The 25410-nt window shown below is 48.2% G+C and overlaps 1 protein-coding gene across 1 annotated transcript in view; it reads left to right on the top strand.

Annotated features, from left to right (window-relative positions):
• The first annotated feature begins 4889 nt into the window (after positions 1–4889).
• capn5a (calpain 5a) overlaps positions 4890–25410 on the top strand; it is a 128503-nt gene continuing 107982 nt past the window's right edge. Inside the window, exon 1 of the mRNA XM_085999680.1 lies at positions 4890–6256. The gene's annotated coding sequence lies outside the window, so the exon portion shown is untranslated. The remainder of the gene's footprint in view (positions 6257–25410) is intronic.

Raw genomic sequence — 25410 nt, 5'->3', positions numbered from 1 at the left:
TGGATAAATGTGAGGTTATCTACTTTGGTGTCAAAAACAGGAAGGCAGATTATTATCTGAATGGCAATAGATTGGGAGAAGGGGAAGTGCAATGAGACCTGGGTGTCCTTGTGCACCAGTCGCTGAAGGTAAGCATGCAGGTGCAGCAGGCGGTTAAGAAGGCAAATGGTATGTTGGCCTTCGTAGCGAGAGGGTTGTGTGCAGTTTTGGTCGCCTTACCTGAGGAAGGATGTTCTTGCCATGGAGGGAGTTCAGCGAAGATTCACCAGGCTGATACCTGGGATGGCAGGAATGACGTATGAGGAGAGATTGGGTCGATTGGGCTTGTACTCGCTGGAGTTTAGAAGAATGAGAGGGGATCTCATTGAAACTTATAAAATTCTGACAGGACTGGACAGACTAGATGCAGGAAGGATGTTCCCGTTGGCGGGGGAGTCCAGAACCAGGGGTCACAGTCTAAGGATAAGGGGTAAGCCATTTAGGACAGAGATGAGGAGGAATTTCTTCACCCAGAGAGTGGTGAACCTGTGGAATTCTCTACCACAGAAGGCAGTAGAGGCCAATTCATTAAATATATTCAAGAAGGAGTTGGATATATTTCTTAAGGCTAAAGGGATCAAGGGATATGGGGAGAAAGCAGGGACCGAGTACTGAATTTGGATGATCAGCCATGATCTCATTGAATGGCGGAACAGGCTCGAGGGGCCGAATGGCCTACTCCTGCTCCTATCTTCTATGTTTCTATAATGACTTTCACAACCTCAGGATGTCCCAATGAAGTACTTTTTAATGTGCAGTCACTTGTATTGTGGGAAACACTGCAGCCAATTTGCGCACAGCAAACTCCCACAAACAGCAATGTTTTAGTGATGTTGATTGAGGGATAAATATTGGCCCAGGACACCAGGGAGAACTCCCCTGCTCTTCTTCGAAATAGTGTCATGGGATCTTTTACATCCACCTGAGAGAGCAGGCAAGGCCTCTTTAACGTAGTAAAACGGCCCAAGGCACTTCACAGGAGCGTTTGGCACCGAGCCACATAAGGAGATATTAGGGCAGATGACCAAAAGCTTGGTCAAAGTTTGTCACGGTCACAAAGGATGTCATTTGTGACTTTGATAAGAGCCATTTCGGTACTGTGGCAGGGGCAGAAACCTGATTGGAGGGATTCAAAGATGAAATTCCGGGAAAGATGGGAACGGATTTGGGAAGTGACAACACGTTCAAGGACTTTGGAGAGGAAAGGGAGGTTGGCGATGGGGGCGGTAGTTTGCAAGGATGGAGGGATCAAGGTTTTTTTTGAGCGTGTTTATAAAGCGTGTTTTATTTTGCTATTCTGCCTACAGGCAACAGAGCTTGTTTCTCACAGGGTCACACCACCGGTAGAATATCAAACCTCAGTCAGGGGTTTATAGGATGGGGTATGGCAGTAATATGGCTGCACAACAACAACATCTTGCATTTATATAGTGCCTTTAACATAGTGAAACGTCCCAAGGCGCTTCACAGGAGCGTTACCAGACAAAAATGTGACACCGAGCCACATAAGGAGATATTAGGACAAAGAGGTAGGTTTTAAGGAGCCTCTTAAAAGGAGAAGGGAGAGACAGAGAGGTTGAGCGAGCGAATTCTGCACCTTAGGTCCTAGACAGCTGAAGGCACGGCTGCCAATGGTGAAGAAAGTGAGGGATTCATGAGAGGCCGGACTTGGAGGAATGCAGATATCTCAGAGGGTTGTAGGACTGGAGGAGGTTACAGAGGTAGGGAGGGGTGAGGTCATGGAGGGATTTGGAACATAGGAACAGGAGGAGGCCATTCAGCCTCTTGAGCCTGTTCCGCCATTCAATGAGATCATGGCCGATCTGCAACCTGAACTCCATATACCCGCCTTTGGCCCATGTTCCTTAATACTTTTGGTTAACAGAAAGCTATCAATCTCTGATTTAAAATTAACAATTGATTTAGCATCAATTGCCATTTGCGGAAGAGAGTTCAAAACTTCTACCACCCTTTGTGTGTAGAAGTGTTTCCTAATTTCACTCCTGAAAGGTCTGGCTCTAATTTTTAGACGATGCCCCCTAGTCCTAGACTCCCCAACCAGCGGAAATAGTTTCTCTCTATCTACCCTATCTGTTCCCCTTAATATCTTGAAAACTTCAATCAGATCACCCCTTAGCCTTCTAAATTCCAGGGAATACAACCCTAGTTTGTGTAATCTCTCCTCGTAACTTAACCCTTGAAGTCCGGGTACCATTCTGGTAAACCTACACTGCACTCCCTCCGAGGCCAATATATCCTTCCTAAGGTGTGGTGCCCAGAACTGCTCCCAGTACTCCAGGTGTGGTCTAACCAGGGCTTTGTACAGCTGCAGCATAACTTCTACCCCCTTGTGTTCTAGTCCTCTGGATATAAAGGCCGGCGTTCCATTAGCCTTTTTGATTATTTTCTGTCCCTGCTCATGACATTTTAATGATCTATGTACCTGGACCCCCCAAGTCTCTGTGGACCTCCACTGTTTCTAGCCTCTCACCATTTAGAAAGTACCCTGTTCTATCCTTTTTAGGTCCAAAGTGGATGACCTCACATTTGCCTACATTGAAATCCATTTGCCACAGTTTTGCCCATTCACTTAATCTGTCGATATGTCTCTGTACTTTTATGCTTTCATCTACACTGCCTACAATGCTGCCTATCTTTGTGTCATCGGCATTTGAACACGAAGATGAGAATTTGAAAATCGAGACATTGCTGGACCGGGAGCCAATGTAGGTCAGCGAGCACGGGCGGTGATGCTCTTGTATGCCGTTATCATGAAGGAGGAAGAACATCACAGCATGGAGCTAAGGAGACTCAGGAAGCATTTACTGCAAGAGGCATCACAGCACATCTTATCTCTTCTGTGGAACCAAGTCAACCCCGGACACCACAGCCTTAACCCTTTCTCCCCAACTTTCAACTGAAGGGCCATCTCCTCACTCCACGACCCAGCCCTACAGCAAGAGTTACATTTCTGGGTGGCTTGGTGGCACCCACTCCCAGCAATCTGCACCTCCTGCCTTCGATTTCCTCGACGAAGGTCTGGGAGATCTGAATGAGTGAAGTTCTACGCTCTTCGCCTCTGGCCTGGTGCCGAGCCCTGTTGCTCTCTGGGCCCAGATGGCATCTGCATCGTCAGAGTTCTGTACAAGTATTGTAAAACATATTGCTAAAACAAGGAGTTAAGTTATGAGAGAGTGAACTGAAAGAGCCAAGCACTGCTCCTCTTTAAGCTGTTTCACTAAGACAGCTAAAGAGAATTGGAAGATTTGAGAATTTGAATTCAGTTTTGTTTTAAATCTGGAAATAAAAAGCTGGCATCAGTAAAAGTGACCATGAAGCTGTTGGATTGTCGTAAAAACCCAACTGGTTCACTGATGTCCTTTAGAAAAGGAAATCTGCCATCCTTACCCGGTCTGGCCTATATGTGACTCTTAGAATCATAGAATAGTACGGCACAGAAAGAGGCCATTCGGCCCATCGAGTCTGCACCGGCTCTTTCGAAGACCAATCCAGTTAGTCCCCCTCCCCCGCTCTTTCCCTGTATCCCTGCAATTTTTCCTCCTTCCAGTATTTATCCAATTCCCTTTTGAAGGCTACTATTGAATCTGTATCCACTGCCCTATCAGGCAGCGCATTCCAAATCCTAACCACTCGTTGCGTAAAAAAGGTTTTTTCTCGTGTCGCCTCTGGTTCTTTTGCCAATCACCTTAAGTCTGTGCCCTCTGGTTATCGACCCTGCAGCCCCACACTCCAATCCCACACCAACGTGGTTGACTCTTAACTGCCCTCTGAAGTGGTTCAAGAAGAAAGCCCACCACCAACGATCCCCCTAAGCCGCACATCGATCGGGAGGTCCCGCGCAGGTCGCTCACCAGCTGTAACGCTGGAAAAGATACCGCGCAGCAAATTTAAAGGGACCACACACCAAAAATAAAAATGAGAGGGAACATTGCCACCTTCTCGGGGCAACTGGGGGTGAACAATAAATGCCGCACTTGAATAAAAAAGTACTGTTAACAAGTCTACTCAATTCAAAGTCACCTACAATTTTTTCAGCACTAAATTGCCACTTTGCTGTGTTGTTTCTGTTACTAAATTGAAATGATTGGATAGTTCACTTTTTAAATGCGGAAAATGACCGTGAATCAGTAGACTATAAATGCCAGTACCTCCCCTTTCTCACTCTCTTTTCCTGGTATTTTCCAGCTCCTCTTATCCCTTGTTTCTCTCCTAAGCTCTTCTTCCTTCCTCGCAGCCACCACTTCGACGGGGCACCTTTCAAAGTAAGGCTTCCCCTTGCTGGCAATAGACATGACGTTACATTTTGTCTGTAATGTTGAGTTGGTGAGTCCCTGGGGCCATCAGGATGTGTCCCATTGTAACTTGTTCTCTGAGTTTGTAGCTCTGCCCCTAGTTACAATGCAACAGTTAACAGTGTAACAACCTGCAGTTCTGCTGGATACTGTCGCTGCTCCCACATGCTTTCAACAAGTAACACATTTGTTTTTAGGGACAGGTTAATGTATGTATACACACAAAAAAAAGACTTGCATTTCTATAGCGCCTTTCACGACCACCGGACAACCCAAAGTGCTTTACAACCAATGAAGTACTTTTGAAGTGTAGTCACTGTTGGAAACACGGCAGCCAATCTGCACACAGCAAGCTCCCACAAACAGCAGTGTGATAATGACCAGATACTTGTTTTAGTGACATTGGTTGAGGAATAAATATTGGCCGGGACACCGGGATACTGTGTGCAAATTGGCTGCCATATTCCCAACAGTGACCACACTTCAAAAAGTACTTCATTGGTTGTAAAACGCTTTGGGACGTCCAGTGGTCGTAAAAGTCGCTGTAGAAATGCAGATTTTTTTTTAAATTTTAGGATGTGAGTGTCACTGGCGTTTATTGCCCACCCCTTGTTACCCTGAGACGGTGCTGATACAACTGAGTGGCTCGCTCGGCCACTTCAGAGGGCAGTTAAGAGTTAACTATGTTACTGTAGGACTCGAGTCACATGTAGTTACATAAGTATTTACAGCACAGAAACAGGCCATTCGGCCCAACAGGTCCATGCCAGTAATATAGGCCAGACCGGGTAAGGACGGTAGGCTTCCTTCCTTAGAGGATATTAGTGAACCAGTTGGGTTTTTTAAACGATAATCCAACAGCTTCATGGTCACTTTTACTGATGCATGTGTTTTACTTCCAGGTTTATTTTACATCCTGATTTATAAAGCACCTTTAATGTAAAACATCCCAAGGCATTTCACTGGAGCTTAAGACTGGTTCCTGGGATGGGGGGATTGTCCTATGAGGAGAGATTGAGGAGACGAGGCCTATATTCTCTGGAGTTTAGAAGAATGAGAGGTGATCTCATTGAAACATACAGCATTCTTACAGGGCTTGACAGGGTAGATGCAGGGAGGATGTTTCCCCTGGCTGGGGAGTCTAGAACCAGGGGTCACGGACTCAGAATAAGGGGTCAGCCATTTAGGACTGAGACGAGGAGAAATTTCTTCACTCAGAGGGTGGTGAATCTTTAGAATTCTCTACCCCAGAGGACTGTGGAGGCTCAGTCGTTGAGTATATTCAAGACAGAGATTGATACCAAAGGATTCAAGGAAGTGTGGGAAGGTGGAGTTGAGGTCGAAGATCAGCCATGATCCCATTGAATGGCGGAGCAGGCTCGAATGGCTGACTCCTGCTCCTATTTCTTGTGTTCTAATCAGAGAAAAGATTGACAAAGGCAAAGAAGGAGACATTCGCTGCCTATCCTGTGAGATTTTCTCCTCTCTATTTCAGATTTCTAACAACTGCAACATTTCACTTGACTCAGCACTGCCCTGGGGTGGGGAGGGGAACTGAACTAACTTTCCGGGTGAGTTACCACAATTCCTAAATTCTGCCTTTTCGGGGGGTGGGAAATACCTGGGACACTGTTCCTTTAACAATTGCCCCCCACCAGCCTCCCTCCAATAGAAACTACAAGTCCCAGTCTCCAACCAACATGTTTTTGTTGAACAGCTCAGCACACATGCGCTTTGGCAGCTTCCGCACTCCTCCCACAGGCGGGAGAAAAGTATTTGTGGGGCTGAAACTGAGAAACAAAAAGCGAGCAGCTGTCGGTTTCTGCAGTCCCGGGCAGGCAGCGCTTGGCCAGGGCAGTCCAGCAATCGGCAGGGTCCAGGACGGTTCGCCATCCGAGAGAGAGGTGAGATCTTCCAAGGGAACACCACCACCACCAACAACAACAACAACAATCTGGGCGGACAGGGATACAATTGAGGTTGTTTTGCTGAGAGAGATGCAATTCGGATACTCTTGTCACCCCCCTGATCGAATACTTTGAAGATGTAACAATGTTTTGGGGCAGATCAGTCCCATTCCGACACAGAGCAACCAGGCGAACAGGGATAAAGATTCCCTTTTTGGTGTGGGGGGGGGGGGGGGGGGGGCTGGAGATTTAGATTTTATTGCTTTTTTTTTGGTGGTTGGGTGGTTTGATATATTGTGTGTCTGTTTATCTCTCGGGTTTAAACCTCTCTGTCGATCAGTGGTGGCCTGACATTGTATTGTGGAGTGTGTAACTTTCTTAAGGAGTTGAGGGGTGTGGGGGGAGGAGGTCCGGCAATAATATATTAAAGAAAGGGAGAAATACTTTTTTTTTCCAGGATTGTACGGCGCACGATATCGTATTTCAGGGTGTATATACGGCGCGGCCTTTTGTAAATTTCTCTTGCTATCGGAGAAAGGAAAGAGACTTTAGAACCAAATCAAATCACTAAATAATTCTATATATACTACAGCAACTTGCATTTATACGGCGCCTTTAACGTAGTGAAACGTCCCAAGGTGCTTCACAGGAGCGTTTATCAAACAAAATTTGACACCGAAAGACTTGCATTTATATAGCGCCTTTCACGACCACCAGACGTCTCAAAGCGCCTTACAGCCAATGAAGTACCTTTGATGTGGAGTCACTGTTGTAATGTGGGAAACATTATCGAGCCACATAAGGAGATATTAGGGTAGAAGAGGTAGGTTTTAAGGAGCTTCTTAAAGTAGGAGAGGCGGGGAGGCTGAGGGAGGGAATTCCAGAGCTTAGGGCCCAGGCAACAGAAGGCACGGCCACCAATGGTGGAGCGATTTATAATCAGAGATGCTCAAGAGGGCAGAATTTGAGGAGCGCAGATATCTCGGGAGTTGTAGGACTGGAGGAGTTTAGAAATAGGGCGGGGGCGAGGCCATGGAGGGATTTAAAAACAAGGATGAGAATTCTTAAATCGAGGCATTGCTTAACCGGGAGCCAGTGTAGGTCAGCGAGCACAGGGGGTGATGGGCGAACGGGACTTGGTGCGAGTTAGGACACGGGCAGCCGAGTTTTGGATCACCTCAGGTTTACAGAGGGTAGAACGTGGGAGGCCAGCCAGGAGTGGGTTGGAATAGTCAAGTCTAGAGGTAACAAAGGCATGGATGAGGGTTTCAGCAGCGGATGAGCTGCTAATTCGTAACTAATCTACAGTGTTACTAATTAGGGTTATTTAATCCCATATGACTGTTCTACGAAAACTTTGTTTGTCACATTCAGATATGTATCTCCTCCCCCTCATTGTGCAAAGGTGTACCTGTAATGTGAGTGGTTTAATATACTGTTGTGCAATGTCTCCTGTTTGTGTTCATAAGAAGCAGGAGCAGGAATAGGCCACTTGGCCCCTCGAGCCTGCTCCGCCATTCAATAAGATCACGGCTGATCTTGGGCTCAAAGCCATTTCCCTGCCCGCTCCCCATAACCCTTCACTCCCTTATCTTGCAAAAATCTATCTATCCCCACCTTAAATGTATTTAATGACCCAGCCTCCACGGCTCTCTGGGGCAGAGAATTCCACAGATTTACGACCCTCTGAGAGAAGAAATTCCTCCTCATCTCAGTGTTGCCTGTGACTAAGGTTTAGGCAAGGGTTAATGTACTTCACGTATCATACAGCACAGAAGGAGGCCATTCGGTCCATCGTGCCTGTGCTAGCTCTTTGAAAGAGCTCTCCAATTAGCCCCACTCCCCCCCCACTCTTTCCCCGTAGCCCTGCAAAATCTTCCCCTCAAGTATTTATCCAATTCCCTTTTGAAAGTTACTATTGAATCTGCTTCCACCGCCCTTTCAGGCAGCGCATTCCAGATCACAACAACTCGCTGTGTGTAAAAAAAAAAAGAGAAATTCTCCTCATCTCCCCTCTGGTTCTTTTGCCAATGATCTTAATTCTGTGTCCTCTGGTTACTGACGCTCCTTATTTACTCTATCAAAACTCATCATCATTTTGAATGGTACGTGATGAAGGTGTAGATTTCGGGCATGTAGCTGCCCTGCCCTGATTCGCACTGGACTACAGTTTCATGGATGCTGCACTGCTTTCTCTGCCTCACCCAAGCATATGGAGTTAACGTCACAGATCAGCCATGATCTCATTGAATGACGGAACAGGCTCAAGTGGCTAAATGGCCTCCTCCTGTTCTTATAAGTTTGCCTGCACCGAGAGCGTTGCAGGATTCCCCGCTCGGTCGAGCTTGCTCGCGTGTTGTACAAGCTCTGGTACTGTCAGTGGATGGCTGGATGGTCCGAACCTGACTAGTTTTACATTGAAACCCAGAGCTCCAGCAGCAAAACTGAAATGACTGCAGATATTTGGTCTTGTGTAAGTACAGTCGCTGTCACATAACGTTTTATGACTTTACCTTTTATGCTATTCCTCACCACACCGCTCCCCCCCCCCCGCACCACCACCACCACCACCTACAAAAAAAACACTGAAACATCTCCGCCTCTCCTCCTCCTCCTTTGAGAAGCACCTCAAAACCTACCTCTTTGACCAAGCTTTTGGTCACCTGTCCTAATCATAACATAAGAACTAGGAGCAGGAATAGGCCACTTGGCCCCTCGAGCCTGCTCCGCCATTCAATAAGATCACGGCTGATCTTGGGCTCAAAGCCACTTCCCTGCCCGCTCCCCATAACCCTTCACTCCCTTATCTTGCAAAAATCTGTCTATCTCCACCTTAAATGTATTTAATGACCCAGCCTCCACGGCTCTCTGGGGCAGAGAATTCCACAGATTTACGACCCTCTGAGAGAAGAAATTCCTCCTTATCTCAGTTCTAAAAGGGCGACCCTTTATTCTGAGACTGTGCCCCCGAGTTCTAGATTTCCCCACGAGGGGAAACATCCTCTCTGCATCTACCTTGTCGAGCCCCCTCAGTATCTTATATGTTTCAATAAGATCACCTCTCATTCTTCTAAATTCCAATGAGTATAGGCCCAACCTGCTCAACCTTTCCTCATAAGTCAACCCCCTCATCTCAGGAATCAACCTCGTGAATCGTCTCTGAACTGCCTCCAATGCAAGTATATCCTTCCTTAAATAAGGAGACCAAAACTGTACGCAGTACTCCAGGTGTGGTCTCACCAATACCCTGTACAGTTGTAGCAGGACTTCCCTGCTTTTATACTCCAACCCCCTTGCAATAAAGGCCAACATAGAATCATACAGCACAGAAGGAGACCATTCGGCCCATTGTACCTGTGCCGGCTCTTTGAACGAGCTCTCCAATTAGTCCCACTCCCCCCTGCTCTCTCCCCACAGCCCTGCAAACTTCTCCTTTTCAGGTATATGTCCAAGTAATGTCTGCTTCTTTGACTCGCTGCCCGCTTTTTGTCTGATTTACGCTCCTGTGGAGCACCTTGGGATGTTTTACTACGTTAGAGGTGCTGTGTAAATGTAAGTTGTTGTTGTTGTATGCATGGGCCGGGGAATAGAACAAGACGGTGGCATGCGACGTCTCGTGTCGACATTGCCACTGACCTGCTTTGCCTCCTGTGCCACGGGATGCCACCTCTTGATGTGGGTCTCTGCGCCATCTGAGGCAGGCGTTGGCTTGTTTTTTTACCGCTGCTGGATGCCAACAGCCTCCGCGGCCATGCTGTATTTCTTGTTTTTCTTGCTGTAGTCTTCCTCTGGCAGCTTTTTTCAGCTTCTGGATTTTTATTTAAATTCAGAGCAAAGGGAGCACGGTGGCATAGTGGTTAGCACTGTTGCCTCACAGCGCCAGGGACCCAGGTTCGAATCCGGCCTTGGGTGACTGTCTGTGTGGAGTTTGCACATTCTCCCCGTGTTTGCGTGGGTTTCCTCCGGGTGCTCCGGTTTCCTCCCACAGTCCAAAGATGTGCGGGTTAGGTTGATTGGCTATGATAAAAATTGACCCTTAGTGTTAGGGGGATTAAATACGTGGGGTTACGGGGATAGGGTGGGATATGTGTTGGTGTAGGAGTTACGGGGATCAGGTGGGATATGTGTCGGTGCAGGCTTGATGGGCCGAAATGGCCTCTATCTGCACTGTGGGGTTTCTGTGATCTGTGAAAGTGCCAATTGGTTTTAAACACTTTAGACGTCTGGGCTGGAAGTGAGCACTTTAGGTGATGGTCCCTTAACTGCTGTGAATTTCTCTTATTTTTGGCAACACAAAAGAACAATAGCATGGAGGGGGTAAAATCAACAGGCATCCAAGATGTGGAAAATATCAGGGCATCAGAGAGAATTTCTACCAAAAATTCTCACAAATATGCCCTGAATTCAGAAATCTGACTGACAACCAAAAACTCCCATTCCTACTGGGGGAGGAGAGAAGCTGTGTAACACTGGCGGCACACTATGTTACAGCTTGCCATGAACAGAGGGACAACCAGTAAACTAAGACAAGAGTATATATAAACAAGGCGAATGTATATTTATAAACTCAGGGATATACCTGTTTATACACTGTATGAATGGAACCGCGTTTATGTGTTCAACCATAAATGTATTTTGATGCTTTGGCAACATAAGATGTACCTTATCATGCCAATAAAGCGATTTGTATTGTATTGTATTGATAGTGTTGGGACCCTCCCTGAAGTCTACCTGTCTCCTGGTCTCTGTGTCTCAGTCAGCCCAGTGGAATGAATCAGGTTGAATTATTCATTGCCAAATCACTGTCTAAGTGAAATGGAGCTCAGCCAAGATTAAATTGACTTGTGCAACAGTGTGGGGCTGCTGAGTAGGATGCAGTCTACAACATAGGATCTTGTAGCACAGAAGGAGGCCATTCGGCCCATCGTGCCTGTCCCCACTCTTTCCCCATAGCCACCGCAAGTATTTATCCAATTCTCTTTCGAAGGTTATTGTTGAATCTGCTTCCGCCACCCTTTCAGGCAGCGCGTTCCTCATAGAAAGTTACAGCGCGGAAGGAGGCCATTTCGGCCCATCGTGTCCGCGCCGGCCAACAAAGAGCTATCCAGCCTAATCCCACTTCCCAGCTCTTGGTCCATAGCCCTGCAGGTTACAGCATCCCAAGTGCACATCCAAGTGCTTTTTAAATGTGGTCAGGGTTCCTGCCTCTACCACCCTTTCAGGCAGTGAGTTCCAGACCCCCACAACCCTCTGGGTGAAGAAATTTCCCCTCAAATCCCCTCTAAACCTTCCACCAATTACTCTAAATCTGTGCCCCCTGGTTTTTGACCCCCCTGCTAAGGGAAATAGGTCCTTTCTATCCACTTATGCCCCTCATAATTTTATACACCTCAATAAGGTCTCCCCTCAACCTCCTCTGTTCCAAGAAAAACAAACTATAATAATAATTCCAGATCATAAAAATTCTCCTCTCCCCTCTGGTTCTTTTGCCAATTATCTTAAACCTGTGTCCTCTGGTTACCGACCCTCCCGCCAGTGGAAAGTTTCTTCCTATCTAGTCTATCAAACCACCTCTATTAAATCCCCCCATTAACCTCCAATGTACTTGAGGATGAGGAACTGACTGGGTTACGGACAAAACGTGGGGGATGTGGGAGTGAGCACGGCGGCTCGTTCAAAGAGCCGGCACAGGCACGACGGGCCGAATGGCCTCCTGCGCTGTAAGTTTCTTTGATTCTAACCTTTTTTGCTCAAAGCAGAACAATCCCAGCCTCTCTAGTCTCTCCACATAACACAAATCCCTCATCCCTGATCTCATCACAAGCATTTCCATTTGAAGGTTGGAGAGAAGGGACCACTCGGAACCATTAGTTAACGGATTGGCTGTAATTAGAGACTGTTCTGTGGCTAAGGGAACTTAATGGCCATCTGAGTCTCTGCTGCAGAGCGGAAATTGTGGCAGTATCCACAGCCATCGGCTTTGTGATTTTTCTTTTTCAGGGTTGAGATTGTGGGATGCCCAAAACCACACGACAAGCGATGTAATGGCCACTTGCAGTGGTTCACAGTTCCGCTTGCTTTCTGTGTCTACGGCCTGTCATTACTTGTATGCTCATCACAGTACACACTGTGAGCGCTTGCAGTTTGAACTGGACTGGGAGAGGAGACGAGTGGGCAGGTCCTACCAACCCCAAGGGCGCAAGAGGTTCTCAAATTGGGGATAAATAAATAAGCGTGCATGTCGGGTCATTATGGAGCGTTTCCAGATGTGGCTCTTCAAAGACTTTGGCTATAGCGCTGTTAGCCAATGAGTTCTGCTTCTCTTTCCTGCCCCAGGATCCAGCTTGGAACGGCTCTAGTGATTCTAATTCCCCCGAAGTGGAGACTCCAGAGACTTGAGCACAAAATCCAGGCTGACACTCCCAGCACAGTACTGAAGGAGTGCTGCCCTGTTGGAGGTGCCGTCTTTCGGATGAGATGTTAAACCGAGGCCCCGTCTCACATGTTCTCCTGAGGGCATTAAGACTGAAGTCGCATGTAGTGGTGGCTAACTCCCTTCCCTGAAGAACATCAATGAACCACTTGTAACCATCCAACCACTTTCATGTTTGCTATTCCTGGTGCCACTCCAAAAATTACCAAATTGATTGATTGAATTTGGTATCATCACTTGCCATGGTGGGGTTTGAACTTGTGACCTCTGGGTTGCTGGTCCAGCAGCATAATTCTCAGGCTACCATACCACATGGTTAGAGCATAGAGTCTCTGGACAGCTTTTTGTGTATTGGTTCCTCCCTTCTCACTAAGCCAGAAGAGTTCCTTTTTTTTATATTCATTCATTCATGGGATGTGGACGTCGCTGGCAAGTCCGGCATTTATTGCCCATCCCTAGTTGCCCTTGAGAAGGTGGTGGCGAGCCGCCGCCTTGAACCGCTGCAGACTGCGTGGTGAAGGTGCTCCCACAGTGCTGTGAGGGAGGGAGTTCCAAGACTTTGACCCAGCAATGATGAAGGAACGGCCGATACAGATTCAAGATCATTTTATTGCCATATGTAACTAGTACAATGGAATGCTTACTCCCCACTCACTCCCACAATACAAGCATATAAATCTAAGTCCATATAAAAATAATGAGAAGTTTCCTCTATTTGACGTATGGCAAAAGTTCTGCTTTTGTCTCACCTCTGTCAGTGCAACTATCTCACTACTGCATCGGAGTGTCAGCCTGGTTTACCCTGGCGTGGAGCTCGTACCCACAACACTCTGGCCCAACTGAGCCAAGCATGGAGGGAGGACTCCCACCACCATTAACCCAGTTACCACTGGTGTAATACTTGTCACCAGCCTTGTTTACCCGTAGCCGTTGTTGTCTGTTTGGAGTCTAGTCGGTGAGATAGAATATTAACAACTACTCCAGTCTGTTTATGTCAGCTCATGTTGTTTTGCAATATATGTCCTAGTTGTGGAATTTCTTGGCATCATCTATAAGCAAGTGGGTAGAAAATCCAAAGAATTGCCATCGGCCACCAACAGAATGTGCTCGACAAGTTTATTAATTATAGTTGCTGTGCAACTGTACATGGGTGCTGTCGACCTCAGGAATATAATTAATGAATATAATAAATAATAGTTGCATTAATATAGGACCTTTACGCATGGCGGTCTCTCGAATCACTTCACATGACAAATTACTTGGACGTGCAGTGAACGTTAACATTGGCAAAGCCATTCTGGACCAACAATGTACCACAAACAGCAATGAGGTGAATGGGCAGTTAACCTGTTTTTGTTCAGTGGTTGAGGGAGGAATGTAGGCCAAGGCATGGATGCCAGCGATATATTCTTGAAATAGTGCTAACGTTCTCTCATTTACTACAGTTTGTTTATTAGGTCTTGGCTGTGGCTCAGTGGGCAGCACTCTCGCCTTGGAGCCAGAAGGTTGTGGGTTCAAGTCCCACTCCAGAGACTTGAGCACAAAAATCTAGGCTGATACTCCCAGTGCAGTGCTGAGGAAGCGCCGCACTGTCAGAGGTGCCGCCTTTCAGATGAGACGTTAAACCGAGGCCCCCGTTTGCTCTCTCAGCTGGATGTAAAAGATTCCATGGCACTATTTCGAAGAAGAGCAGGGGAGTTCTCTCCCCTGGTGTCCTGGGGCCAATATTTATCCCTCAATTAACATCACTAAAAACAGATTATCTGGTCATTATCACATTGTTGTTTGTGGGAGCTTGCTGTGCGCAAACTGGCTCCGTGTTTCCTACATTACAACAGCGACTACACTTCAGAAAGTACTTCATTTGGTTGTGAAGCCCTGATGTCGTGAAAGTCACTCTATAAATGCAAGCCCGTGGTTCTTCTTTCTTTCTATTTATGTTAGTGCTGATACTTCACTGGGTGGATGTGAAATGCAGTAACAGATTGTTAAGCTATTACTGTAGCAGTGCTAATCTGCAGTGTGTTTGTTGTCCAGCTGGGACAAGGTACTTCATCCAAGTGATAGTATTCACACCCTAAAGCCATGGTCTTGGAGAGCTGTGGACAGGGCATGATGTAAATACATTTTCAGACTGCCTGCTTAGACAAGCCAGGCTATTCACTGTCTAGCAATTTTAGGCAATCTATAGGAAACTTACTTGCGCGTCACCATTGGCGGCTGTGCCTTCAGCTGCCTGGGTCCCAGGCTCTAGAATTCCCTCCCTAAACCTCTCCGCCTCTCTTTCCTCCTTTTAAAATGCTCCTTAAAACCGACCTCTTTGACCAAGCTTTTGGTCACCTGTCGTAATATCTCCTGAGAGGTCATCCAAAACTCGGCTGCCCGTGTCTTAACTCGCCCCAAGTCCCGTTCACCCATCTCCCCCCTGGTGCTCGCTCACCTACATTGGCTCCCGGTTAAGCAACACCTCGATTTTAAAATTCTCATCCTTGTTTTTTAAATCCCTCCATGGCCTCGCCCCCCTCCCTATCTCTAATCTCCTCCAGCCCCACAACCTCTCCCCGAGATATCTGCGCTCTGCCTATTCCGGCCTTTTGAACATCCCCGATTTTAACTGCCCCATCATTGCCGGTCGTGCCTAGGTCCTAAACTCTGGAATTTCCTCCCTAAACCTGTCTTGAGGAAGGATGTTCTTCCCATGGAGGGAGTGCAGCGAAGATTCACCAGGCTGATACCTGGGATGGCAGGAATGACGTATGAGGAGAGATTGGGTCGATTGGGCTTATACTCGCTGGAGTTTAGAAGAATGAGAGGGGATCTCATTGAAACTTATAAAATTCTGACAGGACTGGACAGACTAGATGCAGGAAGGATGTTCCCGATGGTCGGGGAGTCCAGAACCAGGGGTCACAGTCTAAGGATAAGGGGTAAGCCATTTAGGACTGAGATGAGGAGGAATTTCTTCACCCAGAGAGTTGTGAACCTGTGGAATTCTCTACCACAGAAGGCGGTGGAGGCCAATTCATTAAATATATTCAAGAAGGAGTTGTATATATTTCTTAAGGCTAAAGGGATCAAGGGGTATGGGGAGAAGGCAGGGACAGGGTACTGAATTTGGATGATCAGCCATGGTCTCATTGAATGGTGGAGCAGGCTCGAGGGGCCGAATGGCCGACTCCTGCTCCTATCTTCTATGTTTCTATGTCCCCCGCTCTACCTCTCTTTCCTCCTTTAAGACGTTCCTTGAAGCCTATCTCTTCGACCAAGCTTTTGGTCACCTGCCCTAATATCTCCTTACATGGCTCGGTGCCAGATTTAGTTTTTTTTTGATGACACGCCTGTGAAACGCCTTGGGGGGTGTTTTACTACGTTAAAGGCGCTACATAAATACAAGTTGTTGTACCATAGCTGTGTTCAGACTGTAGGCTAATTACGGAACAGGCTTGAGGGGCTGAATGGCCTACTCCTGTTCCTATCCCTCAGACTAATTGAGCTCTGGCTCTAAGGGTTTCAGGTGCCCAAGTGGCCATTCTCCATTGGTTTATTGAGAAAGTGAGCCTCCAAGTGGAGGGAGAGGGTATTGCAAGGCCTGATGTTGCCCGTGCACACTTTCAAGCGCTGCCCATGTCCTAACTCGCACTAAGTCCCATCCCCTCTGGTGCTCGCTGACCTACATTGGCTCCCGGACCACCAATTCCTCCATTTCAAAATTCTCATCCTCTTATTCAACTCCCTTCATGGTCTCGCACCCCCCCCCCCTGCCCCCTCCCTATCTCTGTAACCTCCTCCGGCTCTACAACCCTCCCAGATCTCTGCGTTCCTCCAGTTCTGGCCTCTTGCACGTCCCTGATTTTCATCAGTCCACGAATGGCAGCCGTGCCTTCAGCAGCCCGGGCCCTAAGCTCTGGAATTCCCTCCCTGAACCTCTCCCCCTCTCTACACCTTAAGATTGCTTACACCTACCTTTGACCAAGCTTTTAATAATAATAATTCAACTTTATTGTCATTGTACAATGCACAAGTACATGAACAACAAAATGTGATCTTGCAAGCTCCCATGAGTCCAGTACAAATAACATTAAACGTAAATAGCACTGTCCTGGGAGAAGCAAAGCCGCTGCATCTGTGCGCGCCGCCATTCCATTTCCACCATTCCTCCTGTCTGACAATCTTCAGCCCAACGCCCGGGCCTGCTCACCAGCCGCCCCTCCTGGGGCTCCTTCCGTGACCTTCTCACCAACCGCCCCTCCTCGGGGCTCCTTCCGTGACCTTCTGCACCTGGTCTTTCCTGATGGTCACCCCTACCAGGTACTAACCAGGCCTGATGCTGCTTAGCTTCGCAAGCCTTGCCAGTGACCCTGTCCCTAGTCCCAGGAACAGGGTCACCTATCTTAATTTCTCCTTTCGTGGCTCGGTGTCAAATTTTGTCTGATTTACGCTCCTGTGACGAGCCTTGGGACATTTTACTACATTAAAGGGGGCTACATAAATACAAGTTGTTGTTGTTGTTTTTGTTGGGCACTGGATCACAAGCTGTATTGGAAATCTTGGCTGATGTATTTTCTCCCTCCCTGGCCAAGGGTGAGAGAGAGGCCAGTTGCAGCATTCCTTACTTGCGACACCAGTAGAAATTAGTCAGAAACTTAATGTTGTTTACTTTTAATATAATTTGCAATATTAATGGCTGGGAGAGACATTAGAAAATAATCTCGGAAGTTCTGATGGTGGTACGAACCAGCTTATCAAAGGTTGTTGATCACCTTGATTTGAGGTGTGTGATTTATTGTCAGTGTAATTCGTTCCACCCACCCACACTGGGATTTTGTATTTTGGCTGCAGAATGCGTAACAGGAAGACTAGAATTTATATAGCACTTGTTACAGCGTCCGCCGTGGCTCAGCGGATAGCCCTCTCACCTCTGAGTCAGAAGGTTGTAGGTTCGTAATTCCACTCCAGAAACTTGAGCACAGAAATCCAGGCTGACACTCCCAGTGCAGTGCTGAGGGAGTGCTGCACTGTCGGAGGTGCCATCTTTCGGATGAGACGTTAAACCGAGGCCTCCGCCTGCCTCTCTCAGGTGAATGTTAAAAGATCCCACGGCCACTATTTGAAATTGCCTATAAAGTGCTTTGGGACATCGTGAAAGGTTTCTCTAAAAAAAAAGCTTTTTTTTTTCACATCCTCATGGATGTCCTAAAGCACTTTTCCAATAAATAAATAAATTTTGACGTGTAGTCGAGGGAGGGGCGGTGTTAGGATTGGGGTTATACGGGGAAAAGGTCATAGAATAGAATCTTACAGCACAGAAGCAGGCCACTTGGCCCGTCATGCCTGTGCTGGCTCGTTGAAAGTGCGAGCCATATTAGTCCCATGCTACGTTCCCGCTAAGCTGTGCGGCCCCGCAGTCGTCTGCAAGGTCCCGCGCAGGCCGCTCACCAGCTTGTACGTTGTACGCGCGCAAAAATTGGAATGGGCCGCGCTTTGGGGGAGGCAGGCCACGCAGGAGACAGTGCGGCTCACGGTGGGGGGGGGGGATGTCGGTCCCACACCCCAGCTTTTTCCCCATAACCTTGCAAATTAGTCCTCACCACGGTCATGTCCAGTCGCCTTTTGAGAAGTTCCTGTGGAATCTGAGTCCACCACCCTTTCATAGAAACATAGAAGATAGGAGCAGGAGTAGGCCATTCGGCCCCTCGAGCCTGCTCCGCCATTCAATGAGATCATGGCTGATCATCCAAATTCAGTACCCTGTCCCTGCTTTCTCCCCATATCCCTTGATCCCTTTAGCCTTAAGAAATATATCTAACTCCTTCTTGAATATATTTAATGAATTGGCCTCCACTGCCTTCTGTGGTAGAAAATTCCACAGGTTCACCACTCTCTGGGTGAAGAAATTCCTCCTCATCTCAGTCCTAAATGGCTTACTCCTTAGACTGTGACCCCTGGTTCTGGACTCCCCCGCCATCGGGATCATCCTGCATCTAGTCAGTCTAGTCCTGTTAGAATTTTATAAGTTTCAATGAGATCCCCTCTCATTCTTCTAAACTCCAGCGAGTATAAGCCCAATCGACCCAATCTCTCTTCATACGTCATTCCTGCCATCCCAGGTATCAGTCTAGTGAATCTTCACTGCACTCCTTCCATGGCAAGAACATCCTTCCTCAGATAAGGTGACCAAAACTGCATACAATACTCAAGGTGTGGTCTCACCAAGGCCCTGTATAACTGCAGCAAGACATCCTGGCTCCTGTACTCGAATCCTCTCGCTACGAAGGCGAACATACCATTTGCCTTCTTAACCGCCTGCTGCACCTGCATGCTTACCTTCAGCGACTGGTCATGCGTTGCAGATCTTAACAACCCTCCGTGTGTGTGGGGGGAGAAAATGCCTCTTCATTTCCCCTCCAGTTCTTTTGTATACAACCAGTGCGCCTTAATACAATTAAGCCGTATCCAGTACCTCCTTTTTTATACAGCATCGTATCAGGTATTCGGGCTGTCTTGCCGCACTTCGTAGCCAATTAAATAGAGTCATAACGGCACAGAAGGAGGCCATTTGGCCCATCGAGTCCGTGCCGGCTCTCTGTAGAGCAATCCGGTCAGTCCCATTCCCCCGCTCCATCCCCATAGCCCTGCAAGTTTATTTCCCTCAAGTGCCTATCCAGTCTCCCCTTGAAAACATTGAGGCCTAGAAATTCAGTGCCCTTAGCGCCGATTTTGCGGCGCTAGAGGGCCTAGCGCTGCAATTGGCGCCGGCGCCGAAATTGCCTGGGGCCCTTCCGCCGCGGTAGACCGGTAGCGCTGCGCCGGCACCGATGACGTCATCGGTGTGCGCAGCGTCCCGGTTGCCATGCCGACGGGCCCCAGCGCCGAAATTCAGTTGCGGCCGCCTCGCCCGTGGCAGCCGCAACTAAGACTCTGGCAACAGAGTCTTACATGACTTTGCGCCGGCGCATTAAAGGCCCCGCGGCGGCCGGCCGCTTTCCCGCCGGCCGCCTGGCCGCAGCTCCCTCCCCGGACTTCCCCCCCCCCCCCCCCCCCCCGGAACAGAAGCAAGCCCGGCACTTGTCCGAGGTGCCGGGCTCATTTTTAAAAAGATTTTCGCGGGCCGCGGCCGGGTGCAGGCAGCTCCTCCTTAAGGGAAGGAGGAGGCCTGCACTTCCCGAACCTGCCGCACCGCAGCGGGCGCCGCAGCGCCGGAATAGCGCCGAAATTCAGCGCGTTGCGCCAGTTTTCAGGCGCAAACAGCTCTCAGCAGCGCCGGCAGCCGTTTGGGCGCAGAACTATTGAATTTTGGGCCCGACCAGCGCGACTTAGCTCCGGCACTAACTTCCGGCGCTAAAGCCCTGGCTGCGCCAAAACTCAATTTCTAGGCCTGAGTGTCTCCGCTTCCACCACTTCCGTCGGCAACGAGTTCCAGGTCCCCACCACTCGCTGTGTAAAAAAGTTTTTCTCACATCCCCCCTTTTGCCCAAAACCTTCAATCTGTGTCCCCTAGTCCTTGTACCATCAACAAGTGGGAACAGCCTTTCCCCGTCTAGCCTATCCAAACCCGTCATAATCTTGTACAATTCTATCAAATCACCCCTCAACCTCCTTTGCTCTAATGAAAACAAATCCAGCTTCTCCAACCTGTCCTTGTGGCTAAGATCCCCCATCCCCGGAACCATTGTGGTAAATCTCCTCTGCACCCTCTCAAGGGCCTTCATGGAATGGCCTATGTGGAATTCAGCAATGAATTTTTACTCCTCCTAAATATTATGTTGGGGTATGAATGATGTTACCGCTGTCTCCTGATCCTCAAAGCTTGTTGCCAGAATAGTCAGTGACAGGAAAAGGCTCATTTATATTTCCCAAGTGTTCCCATTTTTAAGCTGGTTTCCACCAGTTCTCCTCGAAGAGCAGACTTGTGGTCAAGGCGAGGAGTTGGGATACAAGATGAGACAGAACGCAAAGATCTTGTTGCTGTTTCCGCCTGAAGCAAGGAGCCCGGTGTCACCAGCACTAATACGTGTCCTTCCCCCAACCACCCCCAGCCGCCCCTCGCCCCCCCCGTCCCCTCTTTCAAAGGAGCGCACCACTCTGTTCCCACCTGATGGTTCTGGGGATGGGGGATCTTAGCCACAAGGACAGGTTGGAGAAGCTGGATTTGTTTTCATTAGAGCAAAGGAGGTTGAGGGTTGATTTGATAGAGGAGTACAAGATTATGACAGGTGTTATAAATCTCATCATTCATCAAGAAACTACTCATGAAATAACGCTGGTTGGCCAGCTGGTGGCGCCGTCCAAGGAGTATAAATACTCGGGTGTGGGCCCAGCTTTCCAGGGACATTTTGTAAGACAAGGTACTAGTGAAGTACAACTAGACCTCCATGTTCTGAAACAAGTTGATTAAAGCCTTGCTTTATACTCAAACCAAGTGTGTAGTGAGTTTTATTACGTTAACGGGTTTGGATAGTCTCGACGGGGAAAGGCTGTTCCCACTAGTTGATGGTACAGGGACTAGGGGACACAGATTTAAGGTATTGGGCAGTTCGGTTCAGAGGTCACTCATTCTGGTTCAGAAGTGTAACCTATTGAGGCATCTCACTTCAGAAGTCAACTCCCGTGTATTTCAACGGGGTTGAGGGACGATAGTCACGTTAAACTGGATTCTCCAAAACCTCCTGAAAGTAAAGCGGGGGGGGGGGGGGGGGGGTTGGTTACCAACCCTCCAGAATTGGCCAAGAAAGAACTTACATTTCTCCAGCGCCTTTCACGACCTCCGGATGCCCCAAAGCGCTGCACAGCCAATTAAGTACTTTTTTTTTAAAGTGCGGGTCACTGTTGTAATGTAGGAAAGGCGGCAGCCAATTTGCGCACAGCAAGCTCCCACAAACAACAATGTGACGATGACCAGATAAGACATGTGCGCTGGTGTTGGGGGGGGGGGGGGGGGGTGGAGGCAGGGATGAAAAAGAGAGAAACTCTCCAAAAATAGTTATACAGCTTTTTGAAAGGGGGAACCTGCACACTGTATAATTAAAATAAATTAAAGCTTTAAAAAAAAAAATCTATCTGGTTAAATCAAAAGCCCTTTAAATACTCTTTAATTCTCTCCAGTGTTGAAAGAAGCAACAATTTCCAGACTTCCTGTGATAAACAAGATACTTCTGCTGAAAATTAAGTACTCCAGTGATTAGTTTGAAAAGCTTCTGTGCAGTCAAAATTAAAAGAATTGGATTCTTTAATTACAGGAATGCATAAAAGACTTCTTTAAAAAAAAATAAAGAGTTAAAATTAAAAGTTAGATACTCCCAAGACAAGAGCTTATTCTGGACATAATTTGAAGTTAACATGGGGGTAGCCACCTGCCTGATTGTGGCCATGGCAGCCCTGTAATGATGCACCAGTTTGAGGATTGAGAGATAGAGTTTTGTCCTGTATCAATGCTGCAATTAAGCAACTGGTTAGAGCCAGCCCGAAGTCAGCCAGTCTGCAGGATGCGAAAATTTGAATAGGCCGCGCAGCCAAAATAAAAATAACAGGGAACATTGCTCCCTCCCTAACAGCACTGTGGGAGCAACTTCGCCACACGGACTGCAGCGGTTCAAGAAGGCGGCTCACCACCACCTTCTCAAGGGGCGACTGGGGATGGGCAATAAATGCCGGCCTTGCCAGCGACGCCCACATCCCATGAATGAATAAAAAATTATTTTAAAAAAAAATCAAAATTGGACGATAAATTTAACAGAAGAACACGGGAACCATCACTGTCTGGAGATTTCTAAAGTGTAAGCCAAGCATCACAAATCTTTTGTTTAAAAAGAAAAAGGTCCATGTTTTACCCCAACTTCCGTGCCTCATGAGGTGGAGGCATTAAAGGTTTCATAGAATCATAGAATGGTTACAGCACAGAAGGAGGCCATTCGGCCCGTCGAGCCCGTGCCGGCTCTCTGCAAGAGCACCTCAGCTAGTCCCACTCCCCCACCCTTTCCCCGTAGTCCTGCAAATTTTTTTCCCCTTCAGGTACTTATCCAACTCCCTTTTGAAAGCTGCGATTGAATCTGCCTCCACCACCCTTTCAGGCAGTGCATTCCAGATCCTGACCACTCGCTGCGTAAACAAGTATTTCCTCACATCGCCTTTGGTTCTTTTGCCAATCACCTTGAACCTGTGTCCTCTGGTTCGCGACCCTTCCGCCAATGGGAACAGTTTCTCTCTATCTACTCTGTCCAGACCCCTCATGATTTTGAACAAGTGGTTCCGATAAATGTTCCGCCAGCAGCAAAGGAAACACCAGAATTGAAAGGGGCGACCCCACCCCACCCCCACTGCACACCTCACCCCCACCCCACCCCCACTGCACACCTCACCCCCACCCCACCCCCACTGCACACCTCACCCCCACCCCATCCCCACTGCACACCTCACCCCCACCCCACCCCCACTGCACACCTCACCCCCCACCCCACCCCCACTGCACACCTCACCCCCACCCCACCCCCACTGCACACCTCACCCCCACCCCACCCCCACCCCACCCCCACTGCACACCTCACCCCCACCCCACCCCCACTGCACACCTCACCCCCCACCCCACCCCCACTGCACACCTCACCCCCACCCCACCCCCACTGCACACCTCACCCCCACCCCACCCCCACTGCACACCTCACCCCCACCCCACCCCCACTGCACACCTCACCCCCACCCCACCCCCACTGCACACCTCACCCCACCCCACCCCCACTGAACACCTCACCCCACCCCACCCCCACTGCACACCCCACCCCCACTGCACACCCCACCCCACCCCACCCCCACTGCACACCTCACCCCCACCCCACCCCCACTGCACACCTCACCCCCCCCACCCCCACTGCACACCTCACCCCACCCCACCCCCACTGCACACCTCACCCCCACCCCACCCCCACTGCACACCCCACCCCCAGCTCACCCCCACCCCTTGCCTGGCCCCATGTTCAGTTTGGACTTTCCAATGTTAACATTGCTCTCTGTCAAGTTCAAACATTCATTTAAACAAAATCTCGCTCTACTTTATGGCTGGTCTCCCAGTTGCAACTTTCCCAGTGAATCTCATTTTATAAATATTCATCCATATTTATTTTGTGATCCTAAACATTAAATGGAGTTCAAATGAATTCTAATTTTCCTCTTCCGGAACTCCCACGGTGGGGTCTGGTACCTCAACAATTATTCATATGGTCAATGACGGACAGGTAAAGACCCTCTGGTCCACCCAGCCTGTCCCCCACACAATTACGATACCTTGTTTATCACAATATATACACTCCCCACCCCACCCGAAACCATGTGATCTCCTGGGAGTGGCAAGAATCCAGATTAAAATCCCAGGCCAATTTGGGGGGGGGGGAAATCTGGGAATTCCTCCCCAACCTCCCTCGGGGACCGATACTAGTCCAAGAGAGCACTCTGGTCCTGATAAATTCGATGCACTACCTACCAAATTGTTGAGGTTTGACACCGAGTACCAGCAAACTATCCAACTGTGGAGGGAATCACAGCTGACCCTGATCCTGTTCACACCTGATCTCCCCACAGTCACTGGCCAACAAGCAGAAGCAAGTATCCTGACTGACTTTATTTCCCCTTCCCTAACCCACTCCAGAGACTTGAGCACAAAAATCTAGGCTGACACTCCAGTGCAGTGCTGAGGGAATGCTGCACTGTCAGAGGTGCTGTCTTTCGGATGAGACGTTAAACCGAGGCCCCGTCTGCTCTCTCAGGTGGATCCCACGGGCACTATTTCGAAGAAGAGCAGGGGGAGTTCTCCCCGGTGTCCTGGGGCCAATATTTATCTCTCAATCAACATCACTAAAAACAGATTATCTGGTCATTATCACGTTGCTGTTTGTGGGAGCTTGCTGTGCGCAAATTGGCTGCCGCGTTTCCCACATTACTACAGTGACTGCACTTCAAAAGTACTTCATTAGCTGTAAAGCGCTTTGGAACATCCGGTGGTCGTGAAAGGCGCTATAGAAATTGGACAAATCAAATTGGGCAGGGCTGCCTTGAGGACGAGTTCATTGAGTGTATTAGGGATGGGTTTCTTGAGCAGTATGTAACTGAACCGACCAGAGGGCAAGCAACCTTAGATCTGGTCCTGTGTAACGAGACAGGAATAATTAAAAATGTCCTAGTAAAGGATCCCCTTGGAATGAGTGACCATAACATGGTTGAATTCCATATTCAATTAGAGGGTGAGGAGGTTGTATCTCAAACAAGCGTGCTAAGCTTGAATAAAGGAGACTATGAAGGTATGAGAGCGGAATTGAGTAAAGTGGATTGGGAAAATAGATTAAAGGGTAAGACGATACATGATCAGTGGTGTACATTTAAGGAGTTATTTTACAACTTCCAAAAAAAGTATATTCCACTGAGGAAAAAAAGGGTGTAAAAGAAAAGACAGCCATCCGTGGCTAAGTAAAGAAATTAAGGATAGTATTCGACTAAAAACAAGGGCATATAAGGTAGCCAAATCTAGTGGGAGGATAGAGGATTGGGAAAACTTTAAAAGACAGCAAAAAATAACAAAAAGATTGATTAAGAAAGGGAAGATAGATTATGAAAGTAAATTAGCAAAAAATATAAAAACAGATAATAAGAGTTTTTATAGTTATATAAAAAGAAAAAGGGTGGCTAAAGTAAATGTTGGTCCCTTAGAGGATGAGACTGGGAAATTAATGGTGGG

Source organism: Somniosus microcephalus, chromosome 10 (assembly GCF_052327205.1).
Source record: "Somniosus microcephalus isolate GS21.2 chromosome 10, FLI_Smic_1.0, whole genome shotgun sequence".
Lineage (NCBI taxonomy): Eukaryota > Metazoa > Chordata > Chondrichthyes > Squaliformes > Somniosidae > Somniosus > Somniosus microcephalus.
This window is presented reverse-complemented; position numbering and strand designations above follow the sequence as displayed.